General features: G+C 40.5%; 1 long non-coding RNA gene across 1 annotated transcript in view; it reads right to left on the bottom strand.

Moving 5' to 3' along the window:
* Positions 1 to 618: 618 nt before the first annotated feature.
* LOC122791841 overlaps positions 619 to 18,243 on the bottom strand; it is a 245,768-nt gene continuing 228,143 nt past the window's right edge. The window contains exon 2 of the long non-coding RNA XR_006363209.1: positions 619 to 2,008. This is a non-coding gene — a long non-coding RNA (uncharacterized LOC122791841). The remainder of the gene's footprint in view (positions 2,009 to 18,243) is intronic.

The raw sequence follows: 18,243 nt of genomic DNA, 5'->3' as shown, positions 1-18,243 counted from the left end.
AATTGATGTAACTAGGGAAATGAATTTTCGGAGCTATGATGCAAAATCAGAATTGTCTAGACATAGTAAGGCCTGCCGAGTTTAATTATGGTGGCTGCCAAAAAAGCAATTACTAGAAAATTGAAATCAAGGTCTAAACCAACTGTAGGAGTAGTAGTGAATACAATAACAGAGATAAAACAACTGTGGTTTGGATGTTTAGAAAAGGGTATAAGCAAATTATTTGGAAAAAAAGAACTGTGGGAGCAATACGTGCAAGGGAGGAATGAGGTTTAAAAGAAGGCAAGATTGGAATGAGCTATGTAATGTTTGACTGACAATGATTACATAGATTATAAGTGATGTAAAATGCTTGCAACTAAGATTATGTCTCTGTTTTTTTTTTCATTTATATAAATGTATGACTGCCTATGTCATAAAGATGATTCTTGTTAAAAAGATATAAAAAAGTACTGAAGGAATTGGTAGTACAAAAACTAACTGATCTCATGTAGCTAAAGAACTACACAATTATTCTGCTAACAATGCTTGTTGAAGCCATATGTCTGTATCTACTTTGGCCAGTTTATAACAAAATATAAAAAAGACACTGAAGAAAAAACTAGAGTAAACCTTTTTCTGTAAATATTGGCATTTAATAAGAAAAAGAAGGATTACATGGGAGACAAAACAGAAATGTGACGAACACTGTGTTGCATTATGGTACATTTTAAATAATGAAAACAGGAAAAAACTTGTTAAATCTGAAATCTTGTGTTCCATTTGTTCATAACTGACACATTCAGAAATATGTGCTAAATGTCATAAAATCTAATACAGAGCTGTTCTAGACCACAGGTTGGTTGCAGGAGCACCATTTCAGTATTTTAGATCTTAATGGCTGCCTTTTTAAGGATGGCTGTATCTGCCAATAACCAAAGCTGACTTTGCCTGGTTTTGTTGGGGTGGTCACAGGAAGATAGCTTCTGCGGTTCCATCCCAGGATGTAGTCAGATGTGGGTACAGATAAAACATTACATAACTGCTACCTTTTTGTGGGCACAGCACAGTGTTAGCACATGGGACAGTGCCATCTTAAAATGTAGTACATCCATTTCCAGGTAAACAAGTCCCATTAGTGTGATGCTGTATATTTAGGGGTTACTAGTATCTGCACTCACAAACTGTAACCTACGGCAGACTCTGGTACAACTTCTTTTTTATTAAAAGTGAGTCCTGCTTAAAGCAGGACTCCTGTAGAGCACCAGCCAGGCTGTAGGTCAGCAAAATCTTCTTAATAAAAATACCAAAACGGAATGTGTCAACCAGTATATATTAATACTGCAAAAATACCGCAAAAACTCTTTGCTTAAAATACTGAAAGTAAAAGTTATTAACATGACAGATGTTTTCTACATGTACATATGTACAGCCTGCCACACATACAGTTCAATGGCTATGAACTGGGAAGACATGTTGTCATGACTTTTGTCCTCAGATTTACTCTTGCTGTGTATGTAGAATGTAATATTTATGAGTCCATACAGTCTGAAATCATTGAAGTATAATAGCTGATGGAAAATACAACAGTGTCAGTTTTCTTCCTGTCTCCCTCTTACAGCACAAACTTCAAAGCTGACATTTATATTAATCTACAGGCAGCTGTCACAGGATTTGTGAATTCTACATGCAGGAAGAGAGGCAAGCATGACTCTGTAGACTGCAGCTGCATATAATGGTAACTGCAAACATGAAGTTACCTTTAAAGCCAGTGCTATGATGCAGGTTGAAGGGTATATGCTTCTAGAACATGCTTCTAGATTTGTGTAATCTCCTCAGCTCAAAACACTTTTTACTGAGCAAGCTGACTTTGCTTCTCTGTTATTAGCAAGTTCTTGGTGGGCCAATGTTGGTTTATGGAAGCCTTGCATTTTGTAATTCGTTATGCATATTTTATCTTCATGTGCTAAATTTCAGTTGCCTAATGTTTATTTTTTATTCAAGATTCAGAGATTTCTTCCGGTTCACCCTGGAATTAAAAACAAAGATTAATTACTGCAAAGTCTGCTGTTTGTATACTTTCCAAATTAGATCAACTCAAAACATATGTTTTTTTTCAAATTACAACATAAATAGATGCAGTCTGTATGCATGCTGTCACTTCTAAGGGTATAATGGCATGATGATTATATACCTACAAGGACATTTAACAGCACATGTTTCTGGTCTCACAGTTCATAAAGAAAGGTCATTGAAAATGGAGTCCCATGGCATAAGGCCTACAAGACTGCTGATACTTTGATGGATGTGAACAGTATTTACAAAGTTTCTTTCAAGTCATCATGGGATATATGTAAATTTCTCCTGAACATTTTTCTTGCATGCTGGTTACAGAATGTTCAAGGACGCACAGACCTTTAACAAATATTTCTTGCCTACATGTTACGGTCCACTGCATCTTGATATGTATTTTGGCCTTAGTGTAAGTTCATCAGTACCATAAATGGAAAAGAAGAATTATGGGGTTGGGGGTTGGCAAAATGGTTAATGAGTTTATCTTAGTAACACAAGGTGCAGGATTTGATTCTCAAATTGGAAAATTAGCTAGGCTAAAAATCACCCACAAGTACAATTAGCCTCATACTGACCTATGAACCTATAAGTGCACGGGCCACCAATTTACAGTCTGAAATCAAGAAAAAGATAAAGTTCTTAAGGATATTCCTGGCAATAGATACTTTATTTTTGCAGCACTTGGGGTGCTTAACAAAAGTTTCACTCTGTCAGAGTCTAACAGCTTTTAAAGCCATTAGTTCTACAGATAGACACTTTGTTACTGCTGTCTGTCTGTCTGATAATACTGAGTGCTTTATTGGATTTCAAAGGCTTTGAACACCACACAAAAAACAATAAGTGCTACTATACCCCCCCCCCCCCGGAGTTTGTAGTGCATGGAGCAGATGAAGACTATAAAGAATCATGATCAGGTCTCCAGTCACAACTAGCCTTTTATGTTCTAAACATGGATACCAAGGCTCACATCTCAAGCTTCACTTTCAAAATGAACTTCTTGGCATCCATGTTGAGAACACACAATAAACTAGTAATCAGTGAAGACTTGATCACAGTCCTTTATGTAGTACATGGAGCACTATGCATTAACAGCTAAAAAGGCCAGCTTAATAAGCACATCAGAAAGCTGCTTAATAAGCTTTTATTAAGCACTTCCATGCACTATTAAGACTGTGTCTTGTGCTAAAGATTGACAGTGGTCATTGCCAGCCTGCAAAATACAGTTTCAGAAAGTGAAAAAGATTTAAAAGCTGTTAGATACTATGCTGTCTAATATTTATTGAAAAGTGTGGCAGCACAAATAATCCAACAGCTTTTAAAGCAATTCATTCTTCACAGGGACACTTTATTTCTGCTTGCTGCCTGACAGTGCAAAAGTGTTTTGGCAGAAAAATACTTTTATCTCCCTGTGTTTTTTTTTTCTATAACTGGTAGCACAAAGAGCACATAAAGTTGCATGTGCTACACAGAACCATGACTTGGTCTCATTAGTCATAACACTTTTTTTATGTGTTCTTGATATTGATGCCAGGATTCACCTCCTGCACTTCATTCTCAGGGTTAGTTTCTTCACATAGGTTCATAGGTAGGTACTAGGCTACCTGCCCCAAGGCATTTATAAGCCTAGCCAGAATGTGTTGGTGTTCGCCGTCCCCTTAGATTAGTTCCCTGTGCCAGTGTCCAGCAAAGCCACTGAAGTGATCCCCGGGTAAACTTTCTGTTTTCCATCCACTCGTTAAGATTTTTTTTGAAGAGTGTTAGCGAGGAGCTCTGCCTAATGTAGATTGGAATCTTGTTCCAAAGCATGAGAAGTCTCTGGGACAGGAATCTATCCCTCCAGCACATCCTATTTACTGTTGTGGTGAGGTTTAGATCCCTAGAGCATGTGGGTCGAGGGGATAAGGTTTTCTTTAGGTGGAGCATGTCCATCAATTCTGGGTTGGACATGGCCTTGTATGTCAGGCAAAGATCACCTCTGAGTAGGCAGTATGAAACTGAGTACAGCAGGAGTTTCTTCAGTCGAGCTGCATAGTGCATGTGTTTGAGGCCAGTGATCCTCTTGGTGAGGTACTTCTGTGGTCTTTCCAGCTGCCAGGTGTCTTGTAAGGTACATCCCAAATGGGGCATTGTACTCTATGATGGGTCTTATGAGTGATGAGTAGAGGGGCACAATGACCTCTTTTGATCTGGATGCAAACCCTTTTGTGATTAGGTGGGCCACATAGAAGGATTTTCTAACCACTTTGTGATTATCAAAGATGAGATTACTATCTACTTGGGTCCCCAGATCCCTTATTACGTCTTCCGTATTTAGGGGACTACCACCTATGTGGTAGTTTGTGGGTACTTTGTTTTCTCCAAAGGGGATGACTATGCACTTTTTGGCATTTAGCTTGAGGCCATGATTTTGATACCAGGTATCCGTCTCAGTGAGACCCTTTTGGAGGATGTCTGTGTCAGCCGGAGAGTCAATTATAGCCCCTAGTTTGCAGTCATCTGTGAACTTGGTCAGCCATAGTCCTCCTCTGCTTGCCTGTACCTCTAAGAAGTATATGCCGAACAGGAGGGGTCCTAGGACTGAGCACTGGGGAATGCCACTTGTAACTGGTTTAGAGTCGGACCTAGCTCCCGCAACTCTCACCATGTGGGTTCTGTCTGTGTGCCAGTTGGCAACCCATCTTGTGACATAGGGGTTTATGTTCAGGCTGGTGAGCTTGTCTATAATACCAGAATGGGGAATGGTGTTGAAGGCCTTAGCAAGGTCTAGGTAGGCTGTGTGTACCACCTTTCCCTCATCTATAGCCTTGGTAACTGTCTCAAAGAAGTCCACCAGGTTTAGGAGGCATGATCTGCCCTTAACAAAATTGAACTGGGTAGGGTCCAGTGTTTGGAGGTTCCCAATGTCTCTGTTAATGAGTTCCATGATGATGCGCTCCATAGCCTTGCAGACCAAACTAGTCAGGCCTATAGGACGATAGTTCCCAGGGTCTGTTGTGGCTCCACCTTTGTGGAGTGGAATAACCACTGCTGTGCACCACTCTGTGGGTATGTAACCTGTGGAGAGGCTGAGTTTGAACAGTGTGTTTAGGTGATGGGGTTAGTTCATCTTTGAGCTCGTGTAGGATGCAGCCTGGGACACCATCCAGTCCCACTGATGCTGTGTTTTTGGCTTTGGAGAGGGCTGTTTTAACCTGAGTGTCTGTGATTTCAGGGACTCTACATTCTTCTGGTATGGTTATAGGCCCTTTTGGGGGTGAGAGGGGGGTGAAGTTTGTGCTGACCCTGTCTGCCAGGATGTTGGAGATTTTGGTCAGTTCAGTGCATTTTGTGCCATTCTACACTAACCCTGAGCAGATCTGAGCATTGCCACTTAGATTCTTGACATAGCTAATGAATGCCTTGTGGTTATCTTTGGAGTCCTTGGCAATTTTTCTTTCAAAGCTCGCCTTGGATGATTATATGAGGGATCTTAGTTTCTTGCTGATACTGATCAGGGATGTCTTCCCTTCTTGGGATTTTACTCTTTTCTGTACTAGTTTCCTCCTTCTATTGTATAGCTTACTAATGGCAGGAGTCCACCAGACTAGTTTCCTTTTCTTGGAGGAGTGAGTCTTGGTTTTGCTTGGGATGGCACGATCCATGCATTCTTGTAGGTGTCCATAGAATTTTGCAGCTTGGACAGCATTATCCTTCAGCATCGGGGCTTTGAGACTTTCCACCTCGGTCTTAAGTAATGTGAAGTTTGCTTTTGAAAAGTTTTTCACAGTGGTTTCCTTGTCTGGGGTGAGGGTGGAATGAAGATATCCAAAGTGATTTGTTTATGGTCAAATCTAACCAGTGAGGGGTTGACCTCTGGTGTGGAACACCGGTCGCCCATGTTGGTGATGATCAGGTCCAATATGTTGTCACCTCTGGTGGGAATGTTGACCAGTTGAACCAGGGCATTTGAGTTTATAAATTCTAGGAAATGTTGGGCAAGGGAGTTAGTACTTGAGTAGTTCTCCCAGTTAATGTTTGGGTAATTGAAATCACCCAATATTAGGGTGTTTGGTAGAACCTTTATATTTCCCAGTGTTTCTATAAATGTGGAATGTGGGTCCTGGGACATGGTGGGTGATCTGTAGAAAACTACAATTTGAAATGCAGTTTTGCCCATTGTTAGTTGCACGTGGATGATCTCTGAAGCATCATGCTGTGCCACTAACCTGGAGGTGTGGGTATCATTAATGAATATGGAGACGCCCCGCCTTTTATATTTCAGTTTGGTTTCTGTGGCCAAAATGTATGGTATGAGTTGTAGCCTGGTAGTGCTGGGGTGCTCTCTGGAGCCTTAAACCAGGTTTCTGTTACTGCACATATATCAATTTTCTCCATACTGAGAAGTGCCTCGAGTGCATGCATTTTGAGGTTTAGACTTCTGGCACTGAGTAGCATTACCCTCAGTTTTTTGTTACTTGTGCTATTTATGGCAGTGGGTTTGTCTTTTGAGCCTTGATTAAAAAAAAGCACTATGGGGGTGCCAAGAGCCTTGGCCAGTATTTGAAAGCCTAAGGGTGACAGGTGCAAGCCGTCTCTAGTGAAGCATCGTGGCTTGTCAAGCATGTCATCCCAGGTGGACAGACACTGGATCCCCTTTGAATGACACCAGAAACTTAGCCAATTATTGAAATCGAGATTTTTTTCTTTATACCGTGGCATTATTCTTGGTGAGGGCAGGACACTACTCAGGGTCAGGGTCATACTGGCTTGGGCTACGTGATCAGAGAGCTCTTCCATGTCTCTTTTCATGTAATCCGGGGAGGTACATCTCAGGTCATTCACACCAAGATGGATAATGACAGAGTCATATTTGTACTTGTTCTGGAGTGACCTGAGTGCTTGTGTTATGTGGCGGATCCTGGCACCCAACAGGCAGCTAACATTAACCTTCTCCTTATTCAGCCTAGTGAGTGTGACGTCAGTATGCCTGAATATAAAGTCACCTATTACTAGTATGTTGGGTATGTTATTTTGCCTTAAGGGCTGAGATTGCATGGCACACTGGTTTTGTGAAGTATGTGTTTCCTGGTTTGTGTTGGGGGGTGGAGGTTGCTTGGATGTTTGCTTTGGAGGTCTCTGTTGGTTTTGCAGATTTTTATTTAGAGCCTCCGAGTATGTTTTCATGTATTTATGTGTGTTTTTTGCCGGTGCTGGTTTAATGGGTCTATGTGAGACTGGTGGTGTAATGCAAGTATTTCCCTTCTTCTCTTGACTGTCTGATCCAGTCTTGGGTTGAAAGAGCTTAGCCTCCAGTTTGGCTATATAATTGTATCTCTCGCATGTATTAGTATTTGGTGGTTGGTGGAGAGGGTTGTCTGTGTACATGAGGCAATTGTAACATTGCCTCAAAATGCCCAGATTCACCAGTTGGACTGGAGAGTACACCCAAAACTGCCCTTTGGACATGCCTGGATAGGTACAGTGAACTGTTTTACTGGATGGCTGGTAAGGTCAGAGAGCCTTGTCCTTCTGTTCAGTACAGGAGGGTCTAGTGCTAGGGTTTATAAGTGCTTGCTATAAGTTTTGAGCAAGTGCTGGGCTGAGAAATGAATGTCTTGAGTGCTTAAGTTGAAGGTTTGTCTAGTTGGGAAAAATTGAAGAGGAGACTTTGTGGAGCCGGGAATAGTTTTACCCTAGTTAACCGGCTCTGCCCGGCATGCAAAACTGAGCAAATGCGGTATTTATAGCAGGGAAATGAAAGAGATAGAAATTAGCCCAAAATGGCCAATAAATTACTAATTTCTGGGCTGAAACCACTCCTCTAGGGATAGATAGGCTGCTCAAAGCTCCCCTCTCTCACAGGTGAACAGAGAACTTCCTTCTATCCAAGTAAGGTATGGGCAAACACAGAGATTTGTAACACAGCCCTGAATTCAGCACTAACCTGAAAACTGGACTATGCTAGCTTAGAAAGGTGGGAAACAAGTATATATTTTTTGTTTTTTTGCCATCCATGTCATGAACACATAATAAGAGAGTTACGATCAAGGATCCAGTCATAATCCTATGTTGTAAAACATTCACCTTAGCAAGAAGCCTCCAGTGTCATTAACTCCAAGGAGTATGTGTCATACAGTATAAAAACAAGAAAGAAAAAGACCCATAAACAGAGGTCTGTAACATGCCTTTAAACAGGCTTCTGTACTTCTATAGTAAATGCTGGAACTAAGGTTCATAGTCACAATGCTACACTCTTAAATATGTTCACAATCCAGGTTATTAAGAATATTGGGGCTCTTTCATACAAGTTGTAGACTTCTAAAGTTTGTTAAAATTAACTTAAAACTGAAAAATACATTTTATTAAAACTATAACATTCACAAGGAAAACTTTTGTCATTTGCAAGGTAACAGAATTTTTGTGCCTGTTGAAAACCCTTTCGTACAGCCATAAAAAGTCCCTTGTGGAATGCTGTTATAATGGGTGACAAGGCCATGTGTTTTAAAATGGGTTTAAGTCAGACATCAGTAATTTTGGGATACAGGGCTTAGAGACAAGACCTGAATTTACTTCTGTCATGCAATATACAGAACTAAGTATGTGTTTGCAGAAAAGACTGCAACATTAAATCCTAACAGAACCTGTTCAGTAAGCATGCATGTCAATGTAAAGGGATTTCTTTATGAGGAACACTCCTGGATAATGGTGGAAGGTAGTGATTAATATTATCCGTGTCTGTTTTCATCTACATGTACAATATGCACAATGAGAAGTAATCACATCACTGTTGGGACTTTAAAAACAGAAAAAAAGTCCAAAGGAGAAAACATGGCTGTGAAGGAACTCAGACTATTATTAGACATAAACTAAATGATCAAAGGCAGACACAGCGACAACACAAACTGGATAAGAACACACCCAGAGGAAAAGAATCCAATAAAAGTTTTAATAAACTCCAAACAGCACAAAGATAATGTAAAGTGCTTTTCGTCTGGTCAATTCACCAGACTTCCTCGGACAAACTCATACAAAACAAGCACCAAGTTTAAATTAAAAACTTTTCCCTCCAAAACTACATCAGCCTATCAAACATATTGGGCAGGATTCACGAAGCCTCCGTGTAAGAGATACAAGGCTTACACGGAGGCTGCAGTTAAACGGTGTGACATCAGCATGTCATGCATATGCATGAGGGCATGCTGAATCACACCTAAGGCTAACACGGTCCATGGAAGACAGTAGGGGCGTGTCCGTAGGCCGAGCCCTGGAAGCGGACACGCCCCCAGAAGAGTAAAAGTGCCCAAAGTAAACACCCACGACAGAGTACATAGAAATGTGAATAAACACAACACAACACATGCCCCCACAGACTACGAACATAAAATTATATAAATGAACATGTTATATTTTTTTAAACTGTAAAGATGTTTGCCCGTGAGTGCGCTCGTTTGCGCAGGCATGCCCGTAGCTCAGCCACAGTTAGCAGTAAGTGGAAAAGCATATAAGAACTAACTATGCAAAGTAAGCTGAAAAGCAATAGCATAGCAGTAGAGACGGCGGCTGAAGAGCAGGCAGTCATGGTTCGAGCCCCTACAACATCAATTTATATTTTTAGTGAAATAAGCACGAAACATGTCCCTGACATATATGTACACATATAAAATTATATTTTATGTAAAATGTAATGAAATAGGCCATTTATTTTGAAGAAATGTGAGATAACAAAATAATAAAAAATGCCAGATGTGCCCATAGCTGATCTATAGTTTAACAAGTTGAGTGCATCTGCCCGTAGGTGAGCAGTGGTTTAACAGGTGCAAAATGAGTGCCTGTAGGTGAGCAATGGTTGAACAGGTGCAAAATGAGTGCCCGTGGGTGAACTGTGGTTTAACACGCTGAAACTGTGTGCCCCTAGCTGAGCTGAGCGTAATATGCGTGCTGACAGCCAAATGAAGCGTAAACCAGCGTAACCCGTTTGCGCGGAGCTGCGCACCGCTCCAACAAGCTAACTGAAGGGCAACGTTGAGCAAGCTGTAACAAAACTGCCTTTACACAGACACACCCCCTAGCCTGTCATAAAATATAAAAAGCAGTGGCCAGGTTTGAACCCAGTATACCATGCACCACAGTCAAGGTACTGAACCACTAAGCCATGACAGATGCACTTAGAAATGCAGTAATAGCAAATATATAGGAATGAATAGAAAGAGGAGCATGACAAAGCAGGTTTTGTGAAGCTGATACAATTCCAAAATGGCCAATCACAGATAAGTGCGGGAAAAACGGCATATATAAGCCCCATAGGTGGGAATACACAGCATAACCGATTGTAGAACTAACTTGCAGCCAGAATGTCAGGAGTAGGTGAGGGTAGTTGCTTCCAAGCACAGAGGTGGGGTGTTGAGGAGTTCAGATATATGGTCTGGCTCCTTGTCCACAATCATGAGGCCCAACTCATGCAGGGCCAGGTCCTGTGGGGAGCATATAGGGCTGAGGCATGGAACCGGTTGGCTCATGATCTCACCAGTGCCACAGGGATTCCAAGGACTGGTGAGCAGGTCCGTCACCACCATGCGGACCTGAAGAGATGTAAGCAGGACCAACTGAACCTTTGGATCCAGGAGGCCTGGCAAATGCTCAACGCCCCACTACTGAGTAAGTTACATTTAATTATGTATATAAGAAATTAACCTAGCTGATATTATGGAGATGTGTATTCCAATATTACTTTATTTATATTACAGCTGCAGGTGTCCGTTCTGCGAACCGCAGAGCCTATGGCGATAGGCTGGTGCAGTTGCACCACCAGGCAGGTCAGTAATCCTCTCCCTGTAACTGTAAATAAACATAAAAGTATGACAGTTAGCAAAAGAGTGCAGTGTAGTCACTAAGTAATAAAATGTGCAAGTAACAGTGTAAGAGTGTTTGCAAGTATTGCTTGATTACAAAAGTGTGTTGCAGTCTGTAATCCAAACAGAAAATGAAAATGTCTGAAATAAAGTCTGAAATAAAGATGCCCCACCTGTAATATAATAGTGCACAACCTGCAGCAGGCTGAAAAGTACAGCTGCAGAAGATGAGCAAATCACGTGTGAAATATATCCCTGTTGAAATACTGAAACATGACAGAAGTGAAACTGTTGGAAAGGATTGTAATAACTACAGGTAAAACATGTCAATAAAGCCTAGAAGTAAGTACCATCCTGAATTGTAAAATGAAAACAAGTGAGAGAGTGTGAGAAAGAGTTATGAATCCACCAATAAAGTAGTAATAACCCCTGAATAAAGTATACTGCAGTCAGTACAGAATGAAATGAATGTGACAAGCAGAACCAAACTGCGAAATGTGTTCAAAATGTTGCGGCAGCTGGAATGTGTATCTCAAAATCTGGATATGTTGCTCTCAGTCTGCAATATGCAGATAGTATGATTGTCTGAAATACCAAACATCCACAGTTGTCTATAGCTATATAAAGCAAATGTAGAAGGATGATGTAGCTGAACAAAGCCAGATATGAATGTGTATGAATAACAATAAAATGTATATTGATGTAGCAGTAACAGTCCTATCACCAACTTGAAGTAGTTATCACATAGGAAACTGTAGGTAGAACAGTAGTGTGTATATATCTGCAGCTATTAGAAATGTACAGCATATGTATTGGTATTTGAAGTTGTTAATTATATTTTCTTCACCCTACCCTATAACCACATATAATCCATTCCACGTGAAATTGGTATGTGCAATCACAATTAACACCCCTGGACATTTGTCCTGTTGGTTTATACATATTTGCATGTACGTTGATGCATCTGCCCTGTTCATACATCCAAACCTGATGGCCTGTTGCCATCAATCAACCCTGCATGTTGTTGGACTGTGTATTGCTGTTCAAATTATGCATGTGTTATGCTCGCTGTTCAATGGTGTGAATATCTGGGTGTTTGGTTAATGGGAATACTAATGCATGCTGTTACAACTAATTGCGAATGGTATTGTATGTTACTAACCCAAACTGTCATGACATAATGCAAAACATAGGACAACAGGGAAGGCGGGTTCCAGCGGACCCACCTCTCCCACCTCAGCTGGCGAGTTCACCTGGCAGTAGTGCCCAGTCTGGACCCTCCTCCGGTGGCCATGTGCCACCTGCAGGTGGAAGCGCTGCAGAGAATGGGGCTCGTCCCCCCTCTGCAAGTGTGGCCGGAGGAGAACCACCACTCACCCTCCATAGCGTCCGGACTGTGGTGCGTAGGGAGATCCAGGAATCTGTTCTTGGGCCCCTACGCCAGCTTGAGGCACAGGTGGCACAACTAACGGGCATACCTATTGCCCGGCCTACACAGCCCCCAGCACATCCCTGTCCTGGGCAGTGAAGGAACAGTGGCAACTGCCCATGGGTGGGGATATCAGTCCCACTGTTGCCATCTGTGGGCTCATGGGCTCTGGATATCCAAACATCCGTCCCTGTCAATTGTGTAACCCCCCCACACGTGTCATACACCGCCCCTGTATGCGTATTGTTTCTCTTGTCTGTTGACCTACCCAACCTACCTCCCCAGCTATACCAACTTCCTTTACCTGACATACCACTCTCACATGAAAAAAATAAAAAAATAAAAAAAAAAGGGCATTCTGTACCCACAAAAAAATTACGCCCCGTACATAGCTGCCCATGTCGCACACATGTCTGCTGGACATGGAAACTGTCAATTACAATTGGCTGTACAACAAGTATTATTGTTGTCCTGACACCTCTCTCAGGGGTGGAAGGTTTCAAATGTCACACCAAATTACAAACATATGCACAGCTGTTGCTGATGAAGAAATGGGCTGCTATGGGCCTTACCTACATCCCTCCTGCAAAACCCAAGCTTGTTTCCCTACTGTCTTACCCTCTTTGTGACCCCTTTTTCACAGCTTTCCTGTCTCCCCATTTTCATTTCTTTCAAAGAAAATAGCGTGGGTGTGCGCCAGAGTAAGCACTGTTAAGCGGTTGTGAGCGGGTGAGCGTGGAGCTGAATGCCAGTGCGCATGCGGGAGCTCCACGCAAACCAGTGCTAACCCGGTTACAACTGCTTAAAAGTGCTTAGTCACTCTGAATGACAGGTCCTGTAGTCAGTTCAAAAGCAAAATAAAATCCCACTGTCAGTCCCGAACCCAGGACCTTGGAAACAGTAGTCTGCACGACTTACCACTAAGCCACAACTGTTATATAAGAACATTGTGCTACAATAAATAAATCATGTAATAGTAGGAATGAATGTAAAGGGAATATAGGATGTGTAGTACACAAAGCATGTCATGTATATTTACTGTCAAATCTAGTGGATTTCTATAATAGTAGTGTGTGAACAGAAACAGCCATGCTAGTTGGTAGCTAGTAGGTAATAATGCCAGTTATTATACATATATAAATATATGTATATATATATATATATATATATATATATATATATATATATATATATATTGTCAAATAAATTATCAAAGAATCAGACTGTAAAATCATTAGGCTTTTTAAAATGACAGTCACCAACACAGGAGATTCAGATACAAGAAACTTTACTAGTGTACACCAGGAGGCAGAAAACCATACAGTACAAGTATAGAATTCTGTCTAATTACATTCAGGAAGTGTTCAATATTTTATAGCATTTACAATTAGCTTTGCCCACCTTACTGACGTGGTCAGTCACAGGGCACCTACATCACTATAGTCCACAATATTCTATTCATAAGAAAGTGCTGAGGTTATACTTTTTAAAAGTTTTCCCATGAGAATAATACAGCCTTGCAAGGCACCTGGTCAGTTATAATGTCTTTTTGTAAATGTTGCTCTTTCAAGGTTTCAGTCCTGCTCGAATACAATAGTCAGTTTGGTTCTTAATACGCTTCTTTGTTCTCCTTGCAACAATAATTTTAGCAGCTGTGCTTTATCTTCGATAAGATTCACAAGGCCAACCATCCCAGTGGAAGGAAGAAAGATTTCAATGCTTAATACATTCATTTTTTCCCTAACCCAGCAGATAATTATTAGTGAAAAACATAAGCTTGCTGAGCTGGCTACTGCCAGGGTCAGAGTTCAATCACACTGCAGCTCCAAAGCTTCAAGCAATTACATGTAAGATCATTCTTACTGCCATATTGTAAAATAGAATAAAATGCATTACATACTATTTGCTTTTAAGCTAGCACTTCATATATGTTTAAGTACATATTTTTCTAACATTCTCCCTCCTTTTAATACTTTTTATTCTATTCAGAAACATAAACAATATCATATCGTTCCCTAGCCTTCTCCTTTTAAGGACTTTTAACTAGGCAAGTCATTTAATCTATACTTCAGAAAAAGCATCATCTGAAATCAATCTTTCAATTTCAACATCTTGGTAAAAAGTTTCACTAACAGATATATCAACAAAATCTTTGATTAATCTTTTCATGCAGGGAATTCCACAGCAAGCACATGCTCCTATTAGGAGTATACCCACACAAATAGCAATTAAAATGTTCATTAGGATGGAACCTCACCCCCCCCAAACAGATTCTGGAAAAAGTCCGTCAGTGGGTTTGGGCCTGGTTTAGTCATTGCTGATACTTGCTGAATTACCTCTAGGTGATTATTTGCCTTGTGACGATTCTCAGGGATAAAAGCACAGCATTCTTCTTCGTGTACCACCTCTTGCCGCTAGGGTGAAGTAAAGAGCCATTCGATTTTGTAGCACAACAGTTCTCATTGCATTCAGTTCATTAGTCACCAATTTAGGCGGAAAAAGTTGCATTACTCATTACTGAGAAGTCTCGACAGCTTTCTCAGCTCCCAGATCGATTTGACTGCTCCATAGGCTGGTAGTATTCCTGCCCAGGATATTACACTGTTACCCAAGTCCATATGAGTCAATTCACTTTTGTCTTTTACTGAATTATGGTCTCTCCAACCAGCTTCGATCTTCCCAACTGGATTCACAGGTTTCTTAACTGGACCTTCAGATTTTCGAGCTGTTTCCCTTACATTTCATATCTTACCCAAAGGTAATTCTGCAGTATGTCTTATTGCTGGAACCAGATAACCCAAAAAACAACTGCCGGACCAATTCTCAGGTAACCATTTATATGTCTTTTTCCCACAAATAAAACCATTACTTTGGTACTAATACGTGTTATCCCTGCATGAAACATTATCCTATCTTTAATAGACAATTGTTTAGTTAAGACTGGATTGTCACGTACTGCATTTAATGTAGTTTTCATTGAACTCAGATATGAATCATAGTTAGTATTACAAACAGTACCCCCACTTCTGACTTTAATGTAACATTTATAAGACATTGTTATATTACAATTACTCCAGCCCACCTGGAGGGTATCATTTTTGTAGAAACATACAACTCCTTTTTGTGTGACAGGTAAAAATAAAGCTATTTTGTCCTGTGATCTTAAAGTTCCTGTATCAAAAAGCAAAATTTCCCAAGTCTCATTTATCCCCAGAGGGACAGCGGACATTAACAGTCTTTCATATGCTGTTGGTATAGCTGTACAAACCCAGCAATTTGAAATGTTCATAGTCTCTGCATACACACGTTTTATGGCCAGGTATGTGTTAAAATTTGAATGCCAGTCTATAAACAGTTCATCACGTCTTCTCACTTTCACTCGTGTGGTTGAGTGCAGGAAAAAAACACAATAAGAGAAAAATTGTCACACTTATAGTCAACAAATGCACAGCTAACAAAATAATTATGCAATAGTTCTGGGGTTGCTCTGCTTTTCTGTTTGCTTTACTTTTGGCCATTTTGCCCTTGTGTATCAGTCACAAAGTTCTTATCAAGTTGAAAGTTCTTTACCGGTTTACAATGCGTCAAATGAACCCAGGACGTCCTCTCAGCTACTCTGACTGCAGTAGGCGTTGCCAACAGGACCTGGTATGGACCTTCCCACTTTGGACTCACCTTTTCGACACCTTCAACCAGATCCAGGTACATGGTTCCAAAACTGCTTCTACCGGTTTGTTCTGTCTTTCATCTGAAAAAGAGTTAAACTGCAAAACAGATTTATTCATTAACAGTTTCTTTATATAATTAGCTAATGAACTGTCAGCCTCCTGCTCTGCAGGCATGAGAGCTTTCCACTGAGGCACATAATATGCTCTCCCAAAAAACATTTTAGAGGGAGTCAAACCCTTTACATTTATTTAATTCTAAGAAATCCATACAAATAGTGTGGAATGGGTATGGTGGTATAGGAAAACTTCCTTGCTTGGTTTTAAATGCTCCTTGTGCATGTTGCTTGTTACAAGGATGACAAGCTGCACAAAATTTTTCTGTATAATTTATGTATCCATATGTTTGGAATATTCGATTTACTAACTGTACCATCCCCCCTGTTGAGACATGGCACTGCCCATGGCTCAACAAAGCTGCATATCTAAATAAATTAGACGGCAATATCGGTTTTCTTTCTTTGGAAATGTACAGTCCATTCTCAAAAATTGCACCTCATTTTACCCATTTTTGTTTTTCTGCTTTTGTAGTAAGCATCTGCATTGTTTTTAACATGTCTAAATCTAAAATCTCAGAAGGTTGTAATTCCTCATTCAAAAATAAAGTTTTTGAGTCTGAGGCTGCTTGCTTTGCAGCTGCATCAGCTCGTGCGTTGCCTTTTGAAATCTTATCCTGTTGTTTTGTATGAGCTACACATTTACAAATAGCTACTTTGGTAGGTAACTGAATAGATTCTAATAGTTCTAAAATAAATTGCGCATGATTAATAGGTTTTCCACTGGATGTAATCATTCCTTTAATTTTCCATTGTTGTGCAAATACATGTACTGTAGAAAAAGCATACTGACTGTCAGTATATATGTTTACACACTTGTTTTTTGCTAAAGTACATGCTCTTGTCAAAGCTATTAACTCTGCTGCTTGTGCAGATAAGTTGTGTGGTAAGGACTGAGCTTTTAAAATTTCAGTGTCTGTAACTACTGCATACCCCACCAGATTCTTCCCTGTAGGACCCCTTCTGCATGAGCCGTCCACGTAATATGTCACCTCAGCATTATCCAAGGGCATATCTGTAAGATCTTGTCTAACTGTTCAATTTCCTGCAGGCAGCTGTGTGGTGTGCCCACCGCAGGAGTTGGAAGTAATGTCATACATCGTTCAATTGTCATATGAGGTTGGCTCAGCAGTATAGTTATACATGAAAGATGTCTAGCAGGAGAAAGGTATGCCATTTTCTCTTGCAGTAAAATTATTGCAACTGCATGAGGCACTCTCAATGTGAGAGGGTGGAATAACACCACTGAGGCCGAAGCCTGCACTGCCATTGCTGCTGCAACTACTGCTTGTACACAGTGAGGCAAAGATCACACCACTGGGTCTAACTGTGATGAATAGTAAGCTATGGGGCGCTGCTTATCCCCATGTTGTTGCATCAATACTGATGTCATGTACCCTTGCTTACAATTTACGGTCTGAAAGAACCGTTTGTGATAATTTGGAAGTCCTAAAACTAATGAAGAAGCTATCAACTGCTTCAACCTGCAGAAAGCCATTTCTGCTTCTGTTGTCCATTGTAAAATATCTTGTACTGCCATTGTTGTCTTATATATCAAATCAGTCAGTGGAGCAGATTCCAAAGCATAATTTGGTACCCAGCTCCAACAAAAATTAGTTGTACCTAAGAAAGACATTATTTCTTTCTTAGTTGTTGGTTTGGGTGCTTGCAAAATTGCTGTTTTTTTTTTTCTTTATCTAGTATTCTACCTTCATTGGATATCACATATCCCAGGTATCTAACCTGTTTTTTCCAAAGGTGTAACTTACTTTTGTTTACTTTGTGTCCTTGTATTGCTAAAAATTTTAATAATGCTACAGTATCCGCCCTGCACTGCTGCTGGGTGGGGGCTGCTAGCAAGATGTCATCTACATAAAGTAGAATTTGATTACCTCCCGGTGGGGTCAATCCTGCCAGGTTGCTAGCCATTTTTTGTGCAAATATTGTTGGGCTCTCACAATATCCCTGTGGTAGTCGAGTATATGTATACCTTTTACCCTGAAATGTAAATGCAAACCAATATTGACTATCAGGATGTATAGGTATTGAAAAGAAAGCATTGCTAATATCTACCACAGAGAAATACTTCTGTTGCGGTTTTAATTCATTTAACAAAGTATGTGGGTCTGGTACCGTAGGTGCTCTAGGTATTA

The sequence above is a fragment of the Protopterus annectens genome, chromosome 17.part0, assembly GCF_019279795.1.
Source record: "Protopterus annectens isolate FY-2018-M chromosome 17.part0, PAN1.0, whole genome shotgun sequence".
Classification (NCBI taxonomy): Eukaryota; Metazoa; Chordata; order Ceratodontiformes; family Protopteridae; genus Protopterus; species Protopterus annectens.
This window is presented reverse-complemented; position numbering and strand designations above follow the sequence as displayed.